A 19,164-nucleotide genomic window follows, 5' to 3' on the forward strand; every position below is an offset into this window, starting at 1 on the left:
TCTTATGACCCAGCAATGCCATTTTTGGGAGTATATTTGAAGAAACCCAAAACACTAACTAATTTGAAATATTATATATATATATATATATATATATATATATATATATATATATATATATATATATATCTCCGTTTGTTCATTGCAGTGTTATTTACATTAGCCAAGATTAGGAGGTAGCCCAAGTGCCCATCAATATCTACTGATACTGATGTGGATAAAAAGGTCTGGTACATTTACACAGTGGAATACTAGTCAGTCATAAAGAGGAAATCTTACCTTTTGGAACGGCATGGATATACCTGGAGAATATTATGCTAAGTGAAATAAGACTGTAAAAGAAAGAAAAATACCATAAAATTCTTATGGCATTCATATTCCACTTATATGTGGAATATGATGAACAAAATAATCAGGCAAAGTAAACAGAGATGGACTCATTGATACAGACAGCAGACTGATGGCTGTTGTGAGGTAGCAGATTTGGGGGGGGTAACAAGGTGAAAAATTTGAAGGGATTAAGAAAAAAACTCATAGACACACACATACACCAGTATGGTGATTACCAGAGGAAAGGTGAGTGGGGGGATGTAGAACATAAATGGTGAGAAAATGGGACTTGACTTCGAATGGTGAACACACAATACAATATGTAGATGATATAGAATTGTACACTTGAAACCTATACAATTTTATTAACCAATGTTACCCCAATTCAATAAAAATTTAAAAAAATATCAGAAAGTAAACACTGTTTATGATTGTGAGAAAGTATTTTATAGATTTTCTACAAGTATTTGTTTACTAAGTAAATTGTTTTTTACTGAAATGATTCTTTGAAAAGTATGCTGATCTATTATTTTTAACCTTTAAAATATTTTTGAGATGTAATATTAAAATTAAAATTTCAATTTACAATGTGGAAGTTTAGTGAGTTTTGAAAAATATATACATAGTCATCTGTCCACCGCTATAATTATGATATAGGACATTTCTTTCTTCTACAAAGTTATGTGTCTTTTTGCAGTCAACTCTCTTTTCCCTGTCCTGGCCCTGTATAAAAAATTATTTGTTTTCTGTCATTACTTTTGCTTTATTAGAATTTTATATAAATTGAATCACAGATGATGTAATCTGTGGGTCTGGCACTTTCCACTTAGCATTTTGAAGTAGTATACTATTTATAGATCTTCTACAAATATTTATTCTGTAAGTAAAATATTAGATTAAAATGATTGCCTGTCAGGGTTGCTAATTACTTTACATATTTTGCCAAGGAAAAATGTTATTTTTAAAGTGTGTTAATTATTTAAGTGTGTGAACATCAGAGACTTAACTGTGTATTTGTGAAGGTGTTCACACTTGTTATTTAAAAGGAAAAAAGTATTAAACATGAAGCAAACTTTCCAATCTCCTTTGATATTCTTTTCAGCTTCTTACAGTATTTGTAAATTTATGTAGTTTGTGGAAACATTTTATCTTTACAAAAATTTTAGACTTTTTTTTGCATAAGGTAGTTAAGAGAGTATAAGAGAAATTTATTCATTGAGTTTGCTATTCAAGAGAGAGAAGTTGCAGTCTTAACTTTGCTCTTAAGTTGTACATCCTTTGGGCCTTGTTTATAACACCTGTTTAATTCGGCTCTTTTAAAAAAGACTTTATTTATCTTTAGAAAGCAGGGAAAGGAGAAAGAGAGGGGGAGAAACATCAATGTGTGGTTGCCTCTTGCATGCCCCCTACTGGGTGCCTGGCCCACAACCCAGACATGTGACCTGACTGGGAATGGAACTGGTGACCCTCTGGTTCACAGGCCAGCTCTCAGTCCACTGAGCTACACCAGCCAGGTCTAATCAGGATCTTTTTTGAACAAAGAAGGATGTGTAAAATAAAACGGTAGTATACCTTGTGAGAACAAAAACGCTAGGCTCAGAGCATTGAACTTTGACTTCATTACCACTGAATTATAGCCAACTGCCCTAATGAACTTTATTTTTCACTTTACTTAATAATATAGGATATTTTTATTAACAGCTTTTTATTTTAATTTTAAAACTTGTGGATATGTTTCAATTATATTCTTTTTACTGGCTTAAGTTCTTTTAGGACTCTTGGAAATACCCAGGAAAAGGGATAGAGCTAAATAAATTGTTCAATAGTATGTATTATTCTTTGTCACACTTTTTAACATATTTTATTGCATTTAATCCTTACACAGACCCGAGAAATATTATTTCCATTTCATAGTCAAGAAAACTGAGTCTAAGGAGACTATTTTCTCCAAAAAATATATATTAGGTATTAAAACTAGAAATATAATGAATGGCTCCTTGACTCCAAAGTCCATGCTGAATTCTACTTAAGAATATGGAAAACCAAGCCAATAACTATGAGTTTCAAAAGTTTATCACTGTATCTCAGTGATAGATATCCCTGTTCTCTCAGCCATAGATTTTGGTTTAATTTGGATTTACCCAGAGGCCATGCAATAACAGTGGGCATCCTGGGCTACCCGTGCAAAAAGCCTCAGTCATTTCACTGCCACATGGTTAAGGGCTGACACCACTCAGGAAACTGCAAATCTTATTTCCCAGCAATCACAGACTTCAAAAGGAGCTGGCCTGTGACAGGAAACCAGCTAAGTTGCCTGGATGATCATGCAACAGTGACATGTGTATCCCAAAGGATGGTATTTTTTAATGGGAGAAGGAATTCCAGGTGCAGCCTTGAGCTAATCTGGCAAAGGGTGGAGGGGTTATTGATTTTTGGGTATTTTAAAGGGAATGGACTTTGAGGCAGAAGTCTGTTATTCTTCCAAAATTGTGTAGCTTTTAAATAAAAGACTTCTTTCCATTTTTACCAAACTTCTGCCTTTGGGATTTATGGGCAGTGGGCAGCAAACCCTCACATGGCTGTTTGGTAACAAATATATCTAAATATAGAAAAGATACATTAAAAATGTGGTATAAGAGCTTAAAATGATATATCTATTTAGACTATTTCTGTGAATGAAGCTTGTAGGACTAGAAGTTTTCTGGGAGAGTCAGTGAGTGGTGAGTGAAGAAGAAGGCCTAGGATATTACTGTGCACTGCTATAGACTTTATAAATGCTGCATACTTAGGTTACACTAAATTCATAAATTTTTTTCATCAAAAATAACCTCAGCTTACTGTGACTTTTATACTTTATAAACCTTTAAGTGTTTGTTAATTTGTTGACTCATAATAAAACTTAGCCTAAAACACACATTGTACAAAAATATTTTCTTTATATCCTTATTCTATGAGTTTTTTCTATTGTGAAAATGTTTTTATTTTTACTTTTTATTTTATTTTTATTTTTCTTAAAACTAGGACATAAACACACACATTACCTTCAATATATCCAGGGTCAGGATCATCAACATCACTGTCCTCTACCTCTTCTCACTGGAAGGTCTTCATGGGCAATAACACGCAGGAGGCTGTCATCTCCTATGATAACAATATCTTTTTCCAGAATGCTTCATGAGGGCATTCTTGAGGAACTGTCACTCTTTTCAGGAATATGTCCATGGTGGTTTGCTTGGTTTATTTCTGGTTTTCATCATAGATGTGCTTGTACGCAGAGAATGCACCACACACATTCCTCCCTGAAAATGAAAACCTGTTACTGTTAGAGTTTATCTTTTTAATATTTTTAAAGGAGCTTATTGAGGTCTGCAAAACATTGCTAAATCCTTCAGTGATTTTTTTCTGAGGAAGGTGTTCTCTTTTTCTTCTCCTACAGCTCTCTCTTGTCTATTCTTTAACTATACATTCCTATTCCAGTTCCAGTAACTCCCTATTAATTTCTCAGGAACCATCTCGGGAACCAAGTGCTCCTTAATGTCACCCTGATATACACCCGGGTTAAAGTCATTTGCCATTTCAACCACAGCCTTGTTGATTTTTGCAATCTTTTCATCATTGGCAAATCCTTTAAAGTCATGCACAAACCTATTGAGTGTCTTCCAGTTACCATTCATGCACTCATTGGTAACATCAGCTCAAGCAAGATTCTTAATGCAGTCATAGATGTAATCATTGCAGGAATGCATCAGTGTCTTCCTCAGTTGCCCTAATAGCTTGGTCAAAGGTCCTCCTTAGGTAGTAGGCCTTAAATAATGCTATAACTTCTTGATTCATTGGTTGGATCAAAGAGATGGTGTTTGGAGGGAAAAGCACCACTTTGATATTGCAGTGAAGATCACCAATAAAAGGAAGATACCTAGGGGTGTTAATAATAAGCAAAATGATGAAACAAAATGTTATTCTCCAAGTAGTATTTTTCCATCTTGCTCTCATAGCAATTCGGGAGGATGCTTGGAAGAGTAGCTGGGTTATCTTTGACTTCTTATTGCTCTTGTAGTATACTGGCCATGTGCACTTATTGGTATGATTGAAGGCCCTGGGGTTTTCACTGTGCCAGATCACAAAGAGTTTCAATGTGTAGATTGCAACATTGGCCTCAAGCAAGGTAGTTCAAAATAGTTACCTTGTACTTAAGAGCCTTGAGACCTGACAGTGACTTCTTATGTATGAGAGTCCTTTTAGGCATCTTGTTTCCAGAATAGGGAATTTTAATCTATATTGAATATTTGCTCTGTTAAGTAATTTTTCTCCATAATCTTCTTATCTCGACTCCCAAAAATTCTTTACCAGACTTCACATCAGCACTCACCACTCACTTTCATATTATGTAATGAGTAATAATTCTTGAATTATTTAATTCACCCAGAGCTAGCAGTAAACTCAACATTGCAGGCAGTTTCAGCCCTTTCTTTCAAATTTGCAAACAAATTTTTGTGTTGGCTGTGATCATCATGTTGCCGAGAGGGATACACTTTTGTGTCTGATCCTTAATCCAGGTCATTAGAAGTTTCTCAATGTCTGATATAAGCTCTTCTCCAATTTTTTTAGTGCAATTGCCTTTAATGAAGCACATCCTTTAACAACTTTAATCACTTTGGCTCATATTCATGAAGATTATAGCTATGCTGGAATGGGACGTGCCTGACTGACAAGCAATAACCATCACTGATTTTCCACCCTTGCAGTCCTTAATCATGTTTAATTTTGTTTCTAGGTCAGTCACTTGATTTGGCCTCTTACTGGCAATGTTAGAGTGGATTACATATGTTTAGGGACCAAGATGAGCAAAACAACATGGGATTAAATCAAGCACAACAAAAAATGATTCAATCAAGGGACACAGTAATCACAAAATGTATGTGGCTGCTGCTGGTATAACAAAGCATACTGTTTTATAGCAAAATGTTTTTATAAATAGAAAGAACACACTGTAAAATAATGATAAAAGTATAGTACAATAATAAAAAATATACTACAATAAATATATAAACCAGTAACATAGTTGTTTATTGTGATTATTAAGCATTATGTAATATACATAATAATGTGTACTATACTTTTATGTGACTGGTGGTGCTGCAGCTTTGTTTACACAAGCATCACCACAGATGGGTGGGTACTGCGTGGTGCTATGATGTCATGATGGCTACAGAATCACCAGGGGATGAGAACTTTTCAGGCCCATTATGATCTATGGGATGACCATTGTATATATGATCCATTGCTGACTGAAACATTGTTATGCGGAGAATTTAGGCCCATTTCACATTAATTTTTGTTCAAAAAAGATCTGTTACTCTTTGCTGGAGATATTAGGAACTTGATTTTTATATGCAACATCTATGGACTAAATATTTGTGTGCCTCTAAATTCATATGCTGAAACTCTAACACCTGATGTGAGGGGTGGTATTTAGAGGTGGGAGGTAATTAGGGTTAGATTAGCTCATCAGGATGGGTCCTCATGATGGGATTAATGCTTTTATAGAAAGAAAAATCATGGGATCTCATTCTCCCCACATAAGCACCAAGAAATGGCAATGAGACAACGTAACCGGAAATAAGTTCAATTACCATCCTGGCATCCTGATTTTGGACTTCCAACCTCAGGAACTGTGAAAAATAAATGTTTGTTGTTTGAGCCACTGACACTATGGTAAATTGTTCCAGTAGCCTGGTACTGAGACAGTCACCCAAGAGATTTTCCAGTTGATAAGGTACAGACCAAGTAAATAGGGCCTGTTTCTTCAGATGGTGTGAAAGGCACTGGTAGGAAATAAGATTTTATTGATGTTAGAGAGAGGAAGTGGCTGGGGGAGAGAGAGAGAGAGAGAGAGAGACATCAGTATCATGGAGAAATATTGATTAGTTTCCTCCTGGATGCACCCTGATCCCACTCAGTGGGTTTGGGGACAAAACCCATAACTAGGCACGTGCACTGATTGGTGATCCAACCCATGGCATTGTTGGTGCATGGGATGACGCTCCAATCACCTGAGTCACCCAGCCAGGGCTACAATGATTTTGAATAATTATTTAAACTATGTTATACTGTATTCTCAGGAATAAGAAGACTAATGTTGGGACTTTATTGATGATGAGAATGAAATGAAATATCATATATGCAGGTACCCAGCATTAATGCCTGGTACCTGGAAGGTATTTAATATTGTATGCTCATTTATTTTTATTTATAGTTTTTCCCGTCAGCACTTCTTATTTCATGAACCACTTTTTTTAAAGAAAATTCTTATTCTTGCTTTTATAGCCACTTTTCACATATATGGGTTATCCACATAGGTTTTTCCTTACATTTGTTATGTAAGCAGACTGGTTTATTCTATAGCTGGTTCTTCTTTTCTCTTAATAACAGACCTTATATCTTCTTTCTCTGTAGATTGTGGGAGATACAACAAATTTTTATTTATGTCCTTACACCCAAAACTGCCAATACTTAATGAATAAATGACCTGACTCTTGGCCTTCAAGTATCTTTGAATTCAGTGAGCAGACAAGACTCTTGCAAGAAATCATTAGAGCTTAACAAACCATAATATGTAGTCAAACACCAAGCTTGACAGAAAGTGATGCTTAAGTTTAGAAAAGCATCTTACTTAGGGATCACTAAGCAATATGAGAAATGGATGGCAGGAACCATGACCTAATTAAATATTGGTTTATTTCCTAACACTAGGTAGTGGCTTGTAATGATGTTATTAGACAGTAAGAAGCTAAAATATATTAATTAAGGAGTTACAAAGGAAGCATCTTGTTCATCTTAGATTGTAAGCTTTTAAAAATCATTTTTTAGAACTAGAGAAGATATTAGTACACATAATTTATATTATCAATTTAGCAGAACTAGAGGCTAAGTTAACAGGATATTTTTACCTGCTTCTCTGTGTTCTTCACCTTTTGAATGAAAAAAATTTTGACCATTTTTTCTTCAGTTGTCTGGAGGTGCATTTTTATTTTTTCTAGCAGTATTGAGGTATAAATGATGTAAATAAATTGCACATTTTTATAATACACAGTTTGACAGGCTTGCCATATGTGTACACACATGTGATGCAGCCCCATCAAATGAGATAATAAACAATCATTATATCCCAAGATTTTCTCATGGCCATTTAGAATCTGTTTTTTCTAATCATCCCTCCTCATTCTAGCCCTAACCAGTCACTGATCCTACCTTCTGTGCTGTAGAGTTATGTGCATTTTATAGAACTGCACATGGATGAAATCACACAGCATATATACTTTCATTTATTTTTTTTACCTATCTCCCTTCACTCAGTATAATTATTTTGAGATTCTTCCATTTTCGTGTGTGTGCATTTCAGTCGTCTTCTTTTATTGATGAGTAGTATTCAATTTTATAGACATATGTCATCTTTTCTACTCATGTATTAGTTTTCCATTGTTGTCATAACAAATTCTCACAATCATAATGGTTTTAGTTTTTTTTAAGATTTTATTTATCTTTAGAGAGAGGGAAAGGGAGAGAGAAAGAGAGGAGAGAAACATCAATGTGTGGTTGCCTCTTGCATGTTCCTCACTGAGGACCTGGCTTGCAACTCAGGCATGTGCCCTGACTGGGAATCCAACTGGCAACCCTTTGGTTAGCAGGCTGGCGCTTAGTCCACTGAGCCACACCAGCCAGGGCTCATAATGGTTATAAAGCAAAACTCATTCTTAGCTTAAAGTTTTATAGGTCAGAAATCTGGGCAGTCTCAGCTGGGCTTACTGCTTAGGATCTCACAAAGTCAGAAACAAGATGTTGGTTAGGCTGAGCTCTGGAGGCTCTAGGGAGGAGGGCATTTTTGAAGTACCGTATTTTTCAGACTATAAGATGCCCCTACGTTTTAGAGGAAAATAGGAAAAAAAATTTTGAAGCAAAAAAATGTGGTAAAATATTTAATAACATAATATAATATTTTTACCAATGTAAATGTAAACAGAACTCAACAGCAGCATTAACAACCATTATTCCTCCCAAATTTGGGGTGTGCATCTTATAATCTGAAAAATATGGTATTTTAGGTTTGCTAGCAGAATTCAGTTCTGTTCCTTTGCTTGGTGTCAGCTAAGAGTCAGCTGCTCTGCCTGCCTTTGCACATGGCTTCCTTCAGCTTCAGTATCACAATAGCACAGTTGAGTCCTTTTCACCCTTTGATTTCCCCAGTACTGCCATCTAGAAAGTCTGCTTTTAAAATAATAAAGAATGAGAACTTTACTCCTTCCTTTTCAATGTGAATACCTTTTAATTCTATTTATTTTCTGATTGTGGTGGCTAGGACTTCTAGTACTATGTTGAATAAGAGAATGGGTGTCCTCATCCCTGATTGTAGAAAAAAGCTTTTAGCTCTTCACTGTTGAATATGATGTTAACTGTAGGCTTGTCATGTCTGTTAGGTGTCTTCTTTCTACACTAAATTTGGTTGAGAGTTTTTATTGTAAATTGATTTTAAATTTTGTCAAATACTTTTTCTGTATTTACTTAATGATATGGCAGTTCTCCATTTGGTTTATATGGTATATCACATAGGACAACGGTGGTCTTGTAGAGTGAGTTTGGAAACTTCTTCAAATTTTTGGAACTATTTGAGAAGGATAGGAATTCTTTGAATGTTTGGTAGGATTCACCTGTGAAGCTGTCTGGTTCTGGATTTTTGTTCTTTGGGAGTTTTTTTTAAATTACTGATTCAATCAGTATGTGTGTGTGCCTTTTTATCTGAAGTGAATCTTTTACAGGCAGCATATGCAAGGTAGATATTTTTCTTTATCCATTCAGCCACCCTTTGTCTTTTGATTATAACATTTAATCCATTTACATTAAAGTTATTATGGATAGGAGTATACTTATTGGCATTTCATTAATTATTTTCTGATTTTTTAAAAATTTTATTTAGTTATTTTTCAAGTACAGTTTCTTGTCTATTTCTCCCATCCCAGCCTCCCCCACCCCATGCTCCCCACCTCCCTCCCATTTCCACCCCCCTTAGTTCTCGTCCATCTGTCCTTCCTGTTTGTTCCTCCAAAGCCCTCCCCCTTTTTCCCCTTAAATTCCCTTCCCTCTGGTCACTGTCCCCTTGTTCTCTATTTCAGTGTCTGTTTTTTTTCTGCTTGCTTGTTTTGTTGTTTAGCATCCTGTTAAAGGTGAGATCATATGGTATTTGTCTTTCAACACCTGGCCTATTTCACTCAGCATAATGCTTTCCAGTTCCATCCATGTTGTTGCAAAGGGTAGTAGCTCCTTCTTTCTCTCTGCTGCATAGAATTCCATTGTGTATATGTACCACAATTTTTTTGATCCATTCATTTATTGACGGGCACCTAGGTTGCTTCCAACTCTTGGCTATTGTAAATTGTGCTGCTATGAACATTGTGGTGCATAGGTTCTTTGAGATTGGTGTTTTAGGATTCTTAGAATATAATCCTAGCAGTGGAATTGCTGGGGCAAAAGGCAGGTTGATTTTTATTTTTCTGAGAAAATTCCATACTGTTTTTCATAATGGTTGTACCAGCCTGCAATCCCACCAGCAGTGAACTAAGGTCCCCTTTTCCCCACAACCTCTCCAACATTTGTTGTTGGTCGCTTTGTTTATGATAGCCATCCTGACCAGTGTAAAGTGGTATCTCATTGTGGTTTTAATTTGCATCTCTCTGATAGCTAACGATATTGAGCATCTCTTCATATGTCTCTGGATGTTCTGTATGTCCTCCTTGGAGAAGTGTCTGTTCAAGTCCTTTTCCCGTTTTTTAATTGGGTTGGGTGTCTTCTTAGAGTGGAGTCGTGTAAGTTCTTTGTATATTTTGGAGATTAAACCTTAGTCTGAGGTATCATTGGCAAATATGTTTTCCCATACAGTTGGCTGTATTTTTAATTTAATACTGTTTTCTTTAGCCATGCACAAGCTTTTTATTTTGATGAGATCCCATTTGTTTATTCTTTCCTTTATATTCCTTGCTCTAGGGGACATATCAGTAAAAATGTTGCTGCCTGAAATATCTGAGATTTTCTTGCCGATGTTCTCCTCTAGGACTTTAATGGTGTCACGGCTTATATTTAAGTCTTTTATCCACCTTGAATTTATTTTGGTATATGGTGTAAGTTGGTGCTCCAGTTTCATTTTTTTGCACATAGCTGTCCAGTTCTCCCAACACCATTTGTTGAAGAGGCTATCTTTACTCCATTTTGTGTTACTGCCCCCTTTGTCAAATATTAATTGACTGTAGAGAGTTGGGTTCATTTCTGGGCTCTCTGTTCTAATCCATTGGTCTCTGTGCCTGTTTTTATGCCAGCACCAGGCTGTTTTGATTACAGTGGCCTTGTAATACAGTTTGATATCAGGTATTGTGATCCCTCCTACTTTGTTCTTCTTTCTCAAAAGTGAAGTTGCTATTTGGGGTGGTTTATGGTTCCATATAAATTTTTGAAGTGTTTGTTCTATGTCTGTGAAATATGCCATTGGTACTTTAATAGGTATTGCATTGAATCTATATATTGCTTTGGGTAGTATGGACATTTTGATGATGTTAATTCTTCCAATTCATGAACAAGGTGTATGTTTCCATTTGTTTGTGTCTTCCTTGATTTCTTTCTTTAGTGCTGTGTAGTTTTCTGCATACAGGTTTTTTACTTCCTTAGTTAGGTTTATTCCCAGATATTTTATTTTTGTTTTTGCTATATAGAATGGGATTTTTTTCCTTGATTTCTGCTTCTGCTGATTCATTGTTGGTATACAAAAATGCCTTTGATTTCCAGATATTGACTTTGTAACCTGCTGTTTTGCCAAATTCATTAATTAGTTCAAGCAGTTTTTGGGTAGAGTCTATAGGATTTTCCATGTGCACTATCATGTTATCTGCAAACAGTGACAGTTTTGCTTCCTCCTTTCCTATTTGGATGCCTTTTATTTCCTTTTCATGTCTGATCGCTGTGGCTAAAACTTCCAATACTATATTGAATAGAAGTGGTGAAAGTGGACATCCTTGTCTTGTTCCTGATCTTAGTGGAAAAGCTTTTAGTTTTTGCCCATTGAGTATGATGTTGGCTGTAGGTCTCTCATATATGGCCTTTATTCTATTGAGGAATGCTCCCTCTATTCCCACTTTGCTGAGTGTCTTTATCATAAATGGGTGTTGTACCTTATCAAAAGCTTTTTCCACGTCTATTGATATGATCATGTGGTTTTTGTCTTTGCTTTTGTTTATGTGATGTATTACATTTATTGATTTGTGAATGTTGAACCATCCTTGCATCCCTGGGATGAATACCACTTGGTCATGGTGTCTGATATATTGTTGGATGTGATTTGCCAATATTTTGTTGAGGATTTTAGCATCTATGATCATCAGTGATATTGGCCTGAAGTTTTCTTTCTTTGTTGTGTCTCTATCTGGTTTTGGAATTAACATGATGCTGGCTTCATAAAAAGAATTTGGAAGTTTTCCATCCTTCTGGATTTTTTGGAATAGTCTGTGGAGAATAGGGGTTAGCCCTTCCTTAAATGCTTTGTAGAATTCTCCTGTGAAATCATCTGGTCCAGGGCTTTTGTGTGATGGGAGTTTTTTGATTACTGCCTCAATTTCTTTTGCTGTTATTGGTGTGTTTAGATTTTCTGCTTCTTTTTCATTGAGTTTTGAAAGATTGTATTTTTCTAGAAATGTGTCCATTTCCCCTAGGTTTTCAAATTTCTTGGCATACAGTTCTTCATTGTAATTTATTACAATCCATTCTATTTCTGTGGTATCAGTTGTAATCTCTCCTCTTTCATTTCTGATTGTGTTTATTTGTGTCTTCTCTCTTCTGTTCTTGGTGAACCTACTTAAAGGCTTGTCTACTTTGTTTATCTTCTCAAAGAACCAACTCCTGGATTCATTAATCCTTAGAATTGAGCTTTTAGTTTCTATGTCATTTAATTCTGCTCTAATGTTGGTTATTTCCTTCCTTCTACTTGCTCTGGGCTGTTTTTGTTGTTGTTCCTCAAGTTCTTGCAGGCGGAGAGAAAGGTTGTTTGTTTGAAATGTTTCTATCTTCTTTAGGTAGGCCTGTATTGCTATAAACTTCCCTCTCAGGACTGCCTTGGCTGTGTCCCATAAGTTTTGGGTTGTTGTGAGATCATTTTCATTCGTTTCCAGAAACTTTTTGATTTCTTCCATAATTTCATTCTTGACCCATTGGTTGTTTAATAGCATACCATTCAGTCTCCATGATTTGGGGTGCTTTGGGTTTTTTTCTTTGGGGTTGGTTTCCAATTTCAGTACCTTGTGGTCAGAGAAAATGCTTGGTATGATTTCAATTTTCTTGAATTTTTTGAGGCTCGTTTTGTGTCCTATCATGTGGTCTATCTTTGAGAATGTTCCATGTGCATTTGAAAAGAATGTGTATTTAGCTTCTTTGGGATGAAGGGCTCTATATATATCAGTTAAGTCCATTTCTTCTAGGGTGTTGTTTAATGCCACAATATCTTTGTTGATATTTTGTTTGGAATATCTGTCCATTTTTGACAGTGGGGTGTTAAAATCCACTACTATAATTGTGTTGCTGTCAATATCTTTCTTGAAGTCCTCTAAGATTTTCTTAATATATTTGGGTGCCCCTATGTTGGGTGCATATATATTTACGATGTTAATGTCTTCTTGGTGGATTCTTCCCTTGAGTATAATGAAGTAACCTTATGGGTCTCTATGGCCCTTTTTTTGAAGTCTATTTTGTCCGATATGAGAATTGCTATCCCAGCTTTTTTTTTCTTGTCCGTTTGCTTGGAAAACTTGTTTCCAGCCTTTCACATTTAGTCTGTGATGGTCTTTTGTCCTGAGGTGGGTCTCTTGTAGGCAGCATATGTATGGGTCATGCTTTCTTATCCATTGAGCTATTCTGTATCTTTTGATTGGAGCATTTAATCCATTTACGTTTAAGGTTATTATTGATAGGTACTTATTCATTGCCATTTTTGTACCTGTGTTCCTCTCTGTCTGTCTCTTTTCCTTCCTTTCCTTAAAGCAGTCCTTTTAGTATTTCTTGTAGAGCTGGTGTGGTGGAGGCATATTCTTTTAGACTTCTTTTGTCTTGGAAGCTCTTTATTTGGCCTTCTATCTTGATTGAGAGCCTTGCTGGATAAAGTAGCCTTGGTTGTAGGCCTCTGGTTCTCATTACTTGGAATATTTCTTGCCATTCTCTTCTTGCTTGGAGTGTTTTTATTGAGAAGTCAGTAGCTAACCTTATTGGGGCTCCCTTGTATGTTACTTCTTTTTTCTCCCTTGCTGCCTTTAATATTCTCTGTTTGTCTTGGAATTTTGCCATTTTGATGATGATGATGTGTCTCGAAGTGGTCCTTTTGGGGTTCCTCTTGTTTGGGACTCTGTGTGATTTCTGGATTTGTGTGACTTTTTCTCTGATCAAATTAGGGTAATTTTCTCTCATTACTGTTTCAAATACATTTTCTATTCCTTGTTCTTCTTCTTCTCCTTCTGGTATTTCTATTATTCGGATATTATTATGTTTCATATTGTCTTGCATTTCTCTTAATCCCTCTTCATTCTTTCTGAGCCTCTTTTCATTTTCTTGCTCTTTCTGTGAGATGCTTTCTACTTTGTCCTCCAACTTGCTAATCTGATCCTCTGTCTCATGTATCCTACTTTTGAAACTTTCTACTGTGTTCTTCAATTCGAAAATTGTGTTCTTCATTTCCTCTTGTCCCTTGCTGATATTTTCTATTTCCTTTTTCATGTTGATGTAGTTTGCAGAGAGATCATTGTAGTTCCCCTGTAGTTTCTGATAGCTCGTTGTGAACTCTTTGAACTTCGTAATAACCAGTGCTTTGAATTCACTATCTGATAGTTGATTAGCCTGTATTTCATCTAACATTCGTTCTGAAGTTTCTGCTTTTTCTTTCATTTGGGGATTGTGTCTTTATCTTCCTATTGTTTGAGACTCTTGTTAGTCTCAGCTTCTAAAATTGATCTGTTCTGACACCCTGGGTTTATGGTGTGATACTTGTGAAGTTCAGTGGTGCAGACTCCTTCAAGTATCTTGATGTTTTCCTCCACCTACTCTCACGCTCGTCATAGCACTAGTCACATACCACTGCTGAGTGTCCCGGCTCCAGTAGCTGACTCCCCAGCTCCCAGGCCTGTTGCTATGGTGGCGGCACAGGGGCTGCGTGTGTCCCAGCTCCTGTAGCTGACTCTGCTGCTGTCTGGTGTTTCAGCGTCCGTCACAATCTCTGGTCTTTTAATTTCGTAAATGCTGGGTAACCAATGGTTTATTGTGCTGTTTCTCTATAGATCAGCCAGGATTTTCACCCACGAGTACAGGAGCTAGAATTTGCTCCGTCCTACTCCATTGCCATCTTCCCAGCATCTGCTGATTATTTCTTCTCTTACTTTCTTTTCTTGAACATTGATGGCTTTTTTGTATTTTAGTGATTTGTTTGGGTTCCTTTCTCTTTGCTATTTTTGTATCTATTATAGGTTTTGGTTTGTGGTTACCATAACATTCACATAAAACAGGCTATATTTGGAGCATATAACGTTTAAATTGATGACGGTCACTTAAGTTAGAATCCATTCTAAAAGCACTACATATTTTTACTCCCCCACCAAGTTTGTTTTTTGACATCATATTTTATATCTTTTTTGTGTGTATTCCTGAATTTATTACTGTAGTTATACATGCTCTTACTGCTTTTTTCTTTAACTTTCATACTAACTTTATAATTGATCTACATTTACTAAATATTTGCCTTTATTGGTGAGATTTTACCTTTAAAAATCTTTTTTTTTGATGTTTAAACCTTACCTGAGGATATGTTTTTTATTGAGACAGGAAGGGCAAGGGAGGGAGGGAGGGAGAGAGAGAGAGAGATCACTTTGAGGGAGAAACTGATCAGTTTCTTCCTGCATGTGCCCTGACAGGGGATCAAACCTGAAACCCAGATATGTGCCCTTACCAGAAATTATACCCACAACCTTTCAGTTTATGGGATGAGCCACTGAGCCAAGGTGAGATTTTCTTTTTTAAATATATCTTTTATTTTTAGTTATGGCCTTGTCTTTTCCACTTAACGTGGTCTGTAACATTTTTTTGTAATGCTAATTTAGTGTTGATGAACTCCTTTAGCTTTTGCTTGTCTGTGAAATTTTTTACTTCTTCATTTCTGAACAATAATCTTGATGAGCAGAATATTCTTGGTTTTAGGGTTTTACTTTTTAAATTTTGAATGTATCATGCCATTCCCTCTGGCCTGCCAAGTTTCTGCTGAAAACTAGCTTATAATTGTATGGGGGTATCCATTGTACATAACTAGATGTCTTTATAGTGCTTCTTTATTTAATTTTTTGTTTTGTTTTTTTAGAATTTTTATATGCTTATTTGAGCCAAACCGATGACTTATGCTGGGGAGCATAATCTCAAATGCTCCTGTTGTGCTACTTTTAAGATTTTCTCTTTAACTTTTGGCATTTTAGTTACAATGTGTTTTGGTGTGGACCATTGGATTTTTTTGTTTGGGGTTCTTTGTGCTTCCTAGACTTAGATGTCTGTTTCCTTTAACAAGTTCAGGAAGTTTTCAGCCATTATTTCTTCACATAGGTTTTCTGTCTCCCTTTTCCTTCTGGGACCCCTATGACTTGAATGTTGCTCTGTTTAATGTTGTCCCAGAGGCCTTATAAATTATTTTCATTTTTTGGATTCTTTTTTATTTTTGCCATTCTAGTACTATGATTTCTACTACTTGTCTCCCAGTTCACTAAATCACTCTTCTACATCATATAATTAATTAATGATTCTCTCTAGTGTATTTACATTTTAGTTATTGTATTCTTTAGTTCTGATTGCTTAACAAATATTTTCTACCTCTTCGTTGAATTTCTCACTGGTTTAATCTGTTCTTCTCCTGAGTTTGTTGAAAATCCTTATGAACATTGTTTTTAAAAATATATATTTTATTGATTATGCTACTACAGTTGTTCTAATTTTCTCCCCTTTGTCTCCCTCCACCCAGCATCTCTTACTTCCTCAGGCAATCCCTCCACCATTGTTCCTGTCCCTGGGTCCTGTGTATAAGTTCTTTGACTACTTCATTACCTATACTGCACTTTACATCCCTATGGGTATTCTGTAATTACCTATTTGTACTTATTAATCCCTTTACCCCTTCACCCATTCTCTCTCTCCCTCCTCCCATCTGGCAACCATCTGGTACCTAACTTCTTTTCTCTTGCTGCTTTTAAGAGTCTCTCTTTATCTTTAACCGTAGGCCTTTTAATAATGGTGTGTCTTGGAGTGGGCCTTTTTGCATCCACCATAATTGGGACTCTCTGTGCTTCCTGGACTTACATGTCTATTTTCTGTCACCAAAGTAAGGAAGTTTTCGCTATTTTTCAGATAGATTTCCCATTTCTTGCTTTTTCTTTTCTCCTTCTGGCACCCCTATGAGCCAAATTTTGGACCTCTTGAAGTTGTCCCAGAGGCCGTTTATACTATCCTCATTTTTATGGATACCTTTTCTCTTCTTGTTGTTTTTTTGCTTCCTTGTGTTCCAAATCATTGATTTGATTCTCCGCTTCGTCCATTCTACTTTCGTTTCTCTATAAATTGCTCTATATTTCAATTAGTGTATCATTCATTTCTGACTGGGTTTTTTCATGTGCTGAGGTCCTCATTAAGTTCCTTGAGCATCCTTATAATCAGTGTTTTGAACTCTGCATCTGATAGATTGCTTATCTCCATTTCATTTAGCTCTTTTTCTGGAGTTTTTATCTGCTCTTTCATTTGGGCCATGTGTCTTTGTCTTATTATTTTGACAGCCTCTTTGTTTTTTATTTCTATGTATTAGGTAGAGTTGCTTCGACTTTGTGTCCTGGTATTGTGGCCTAATGTAGAAGGTGCCCTGCAGGGTCCAGTGGCACAGCCTCCTCTATCATCCAAGCTGGGTACTTGGGGTGTGCCCTTCATGTGGACTGAGTATACTCTCCTCTTGTAGTTGAGGCTTGGTTGCTGTTGGCAGATCAACAGGAGGGATGTACTCAGGCCAGTCAGATGCACAGACTGGCTGTGACTATAGACCACCAATCTCCACTGTCTGTGGAGGACCAGCTGTGCAGGGGCAGAGTGGTGGTTCTCCAATGTGGTCTGTAGCTGTGCTGGGTGTGCTGGCCCTGGGGTTTCCTGAGTGGTGCAGGTCAAGTTCAGCCCCCATCTGTGTTTTGCCCCGGGCACCCTGTCTGAACTGTAATGCCATCTGAGACAGGTTCTACTTGTGTTGGGCTTGGAGGTTCCCAACTGAAATCAAGCTGTGACTCTAATCTGGCTGCCCCTAGGGCTCACTGAAGCTGGCTGTTGTTTGATAGGATTTAGAAGCCAACACTGGCATTCTTAAGGATAAGCAGCTTGGTTGGTCCCTTAAACTGTGTTGGGCAGAGCATCGGGATCTTGAAGGAGGGTCAAACAATGCTAGCCACTTTGTTGGAGTCTCAGATATGGCACCAACCTACAGGCTCTTTTGGGGGAGGGATTAAGCAAAGGGACAATTGTCTCTGCTTGCCTTGATGCCAGACACCTCATCTTCTCCTTGTATACTACTGGTACTTTTCAAGCTGCTACGCCAGTACTTGAGCTCAGAGAGAGTGAGTCTGTATAGGTGAGTGCGTGTGTGGTTTCTTTAAGAGGAACTACTTGGGGCTCCTGAAGTTTATTCCACCAACTCAATCCCTGCTGCTTTTTGTAGCTAGAGGTTTTGGGGACTTATCTTCCTGGCACTGGAATCCTAAGCTAGAAGACCTGGTGTGAGTCTGGGACTCTTTGAGCCTGAGATGTCCTTCCTGAATTTTTATCCACATGGGTGTGGGACCAACCCATTCAATATCTTTGCCCCTCCTACCAGTCTGGACGGATGTGATTTTTTTCAGTTTCAGTTGTCAGACTTCCGTTCAGCTTCATTTCCGATGTTCCTGAGTGATGGTTGTTTTATATTTTAGTTGTAATTTCATGTGGTTGTGCAAATATCAAGCCATGTCTGCCTATGCCACCATGTTGACCAGAAGTTTGTTTTGAACACTTTATTGGGTGGATTGCTTGTCTCTTTCATTTAGTTGTTTTTGTGGAATTGTGTGCTGTTTTTTGGAACATATTTCTATGTCTTATCATTTTGGCTATCTCTTTGTGTTTGTTTCTATGACTTAGGCAAAAAAAAATAACTTCTGTTTTTCTTGAAGAAGTAACCTTGTGTAGGAGCTTCTGCTTTGTAAATTGCATGCCCTGGGTGTCTTTAGTAGTATAGCTGAAGCAGGTATGGGCTACAGGGGGATCCTGGGCCAAACTATATAAGGGCCTCTTCGGAGGGCTGGCTGTGGCTGGAGCTATAGCCTACTTAGGCCACAGGAAGTCCTGGGATCAAGTTGCACTAAGGCCACCTTTGCAGGCAGGCTGAAGCTGTTGTAGTGGGTATAGGCTAAGGGAAGACCTGGTGGCAATCTGTGCTGGAGCTGCCTTGGCAGGCCATTGGAACTGGAGTTGGAGTGGGCTCAGATTATGGAATCTCAGGCACAAGCATTCCAGGCCAGCAGCTATAATGGGCGGGTGAAACCTCAGGGACTCCCAAGAGCAAACAGAGAAGGGTCACCTTAGCAGGCTGGTTGGAAGCTCTAGATGGCTGTAGGGAGACCAAGGGTAAGGTGCACTGAAGCCCAGAGTTGTGGTTGAAGTGGGCAAGGGCTATGGGGAGTCCTGAGGATAAGCCATGGAGCTAGTGTGGGCTTGAGGCTTGGG

General features: G+C 37.2%; 1 protein-coding gene across 2 annotated transcripts in view; it reads left to right on the plus strand.

Annotated features, from left to right (window-relative positions):
* Positions 1 to 19,164, plus strand: part of METTL4 (methyltransferase 4, N6-adenosine) — a 255,099-nt gene that overhangs the window by 66,003 nt on the left and 169,932 nt on the right. The window lies entirely within an intron of this gene.

The sequence above is a fragment of the Artibeus jamaicensis genome, unplaced genomic scaffold (genome assembly GCF_021234435.1).
Source record: "Artibeus jamaicensis isolate MK-2021 breed Jamaican fruit bat unplaced genomic scaffold, CSHL_Jam_final contig_354, whole genome shotgun sequence".
Taxonomy (NCBI): Eukaryota; Metazoa; Chordata; class Mammalia; order Chiroptera; family Phyllostomidae; genus Artibeus; species Artibeus jamaicensis.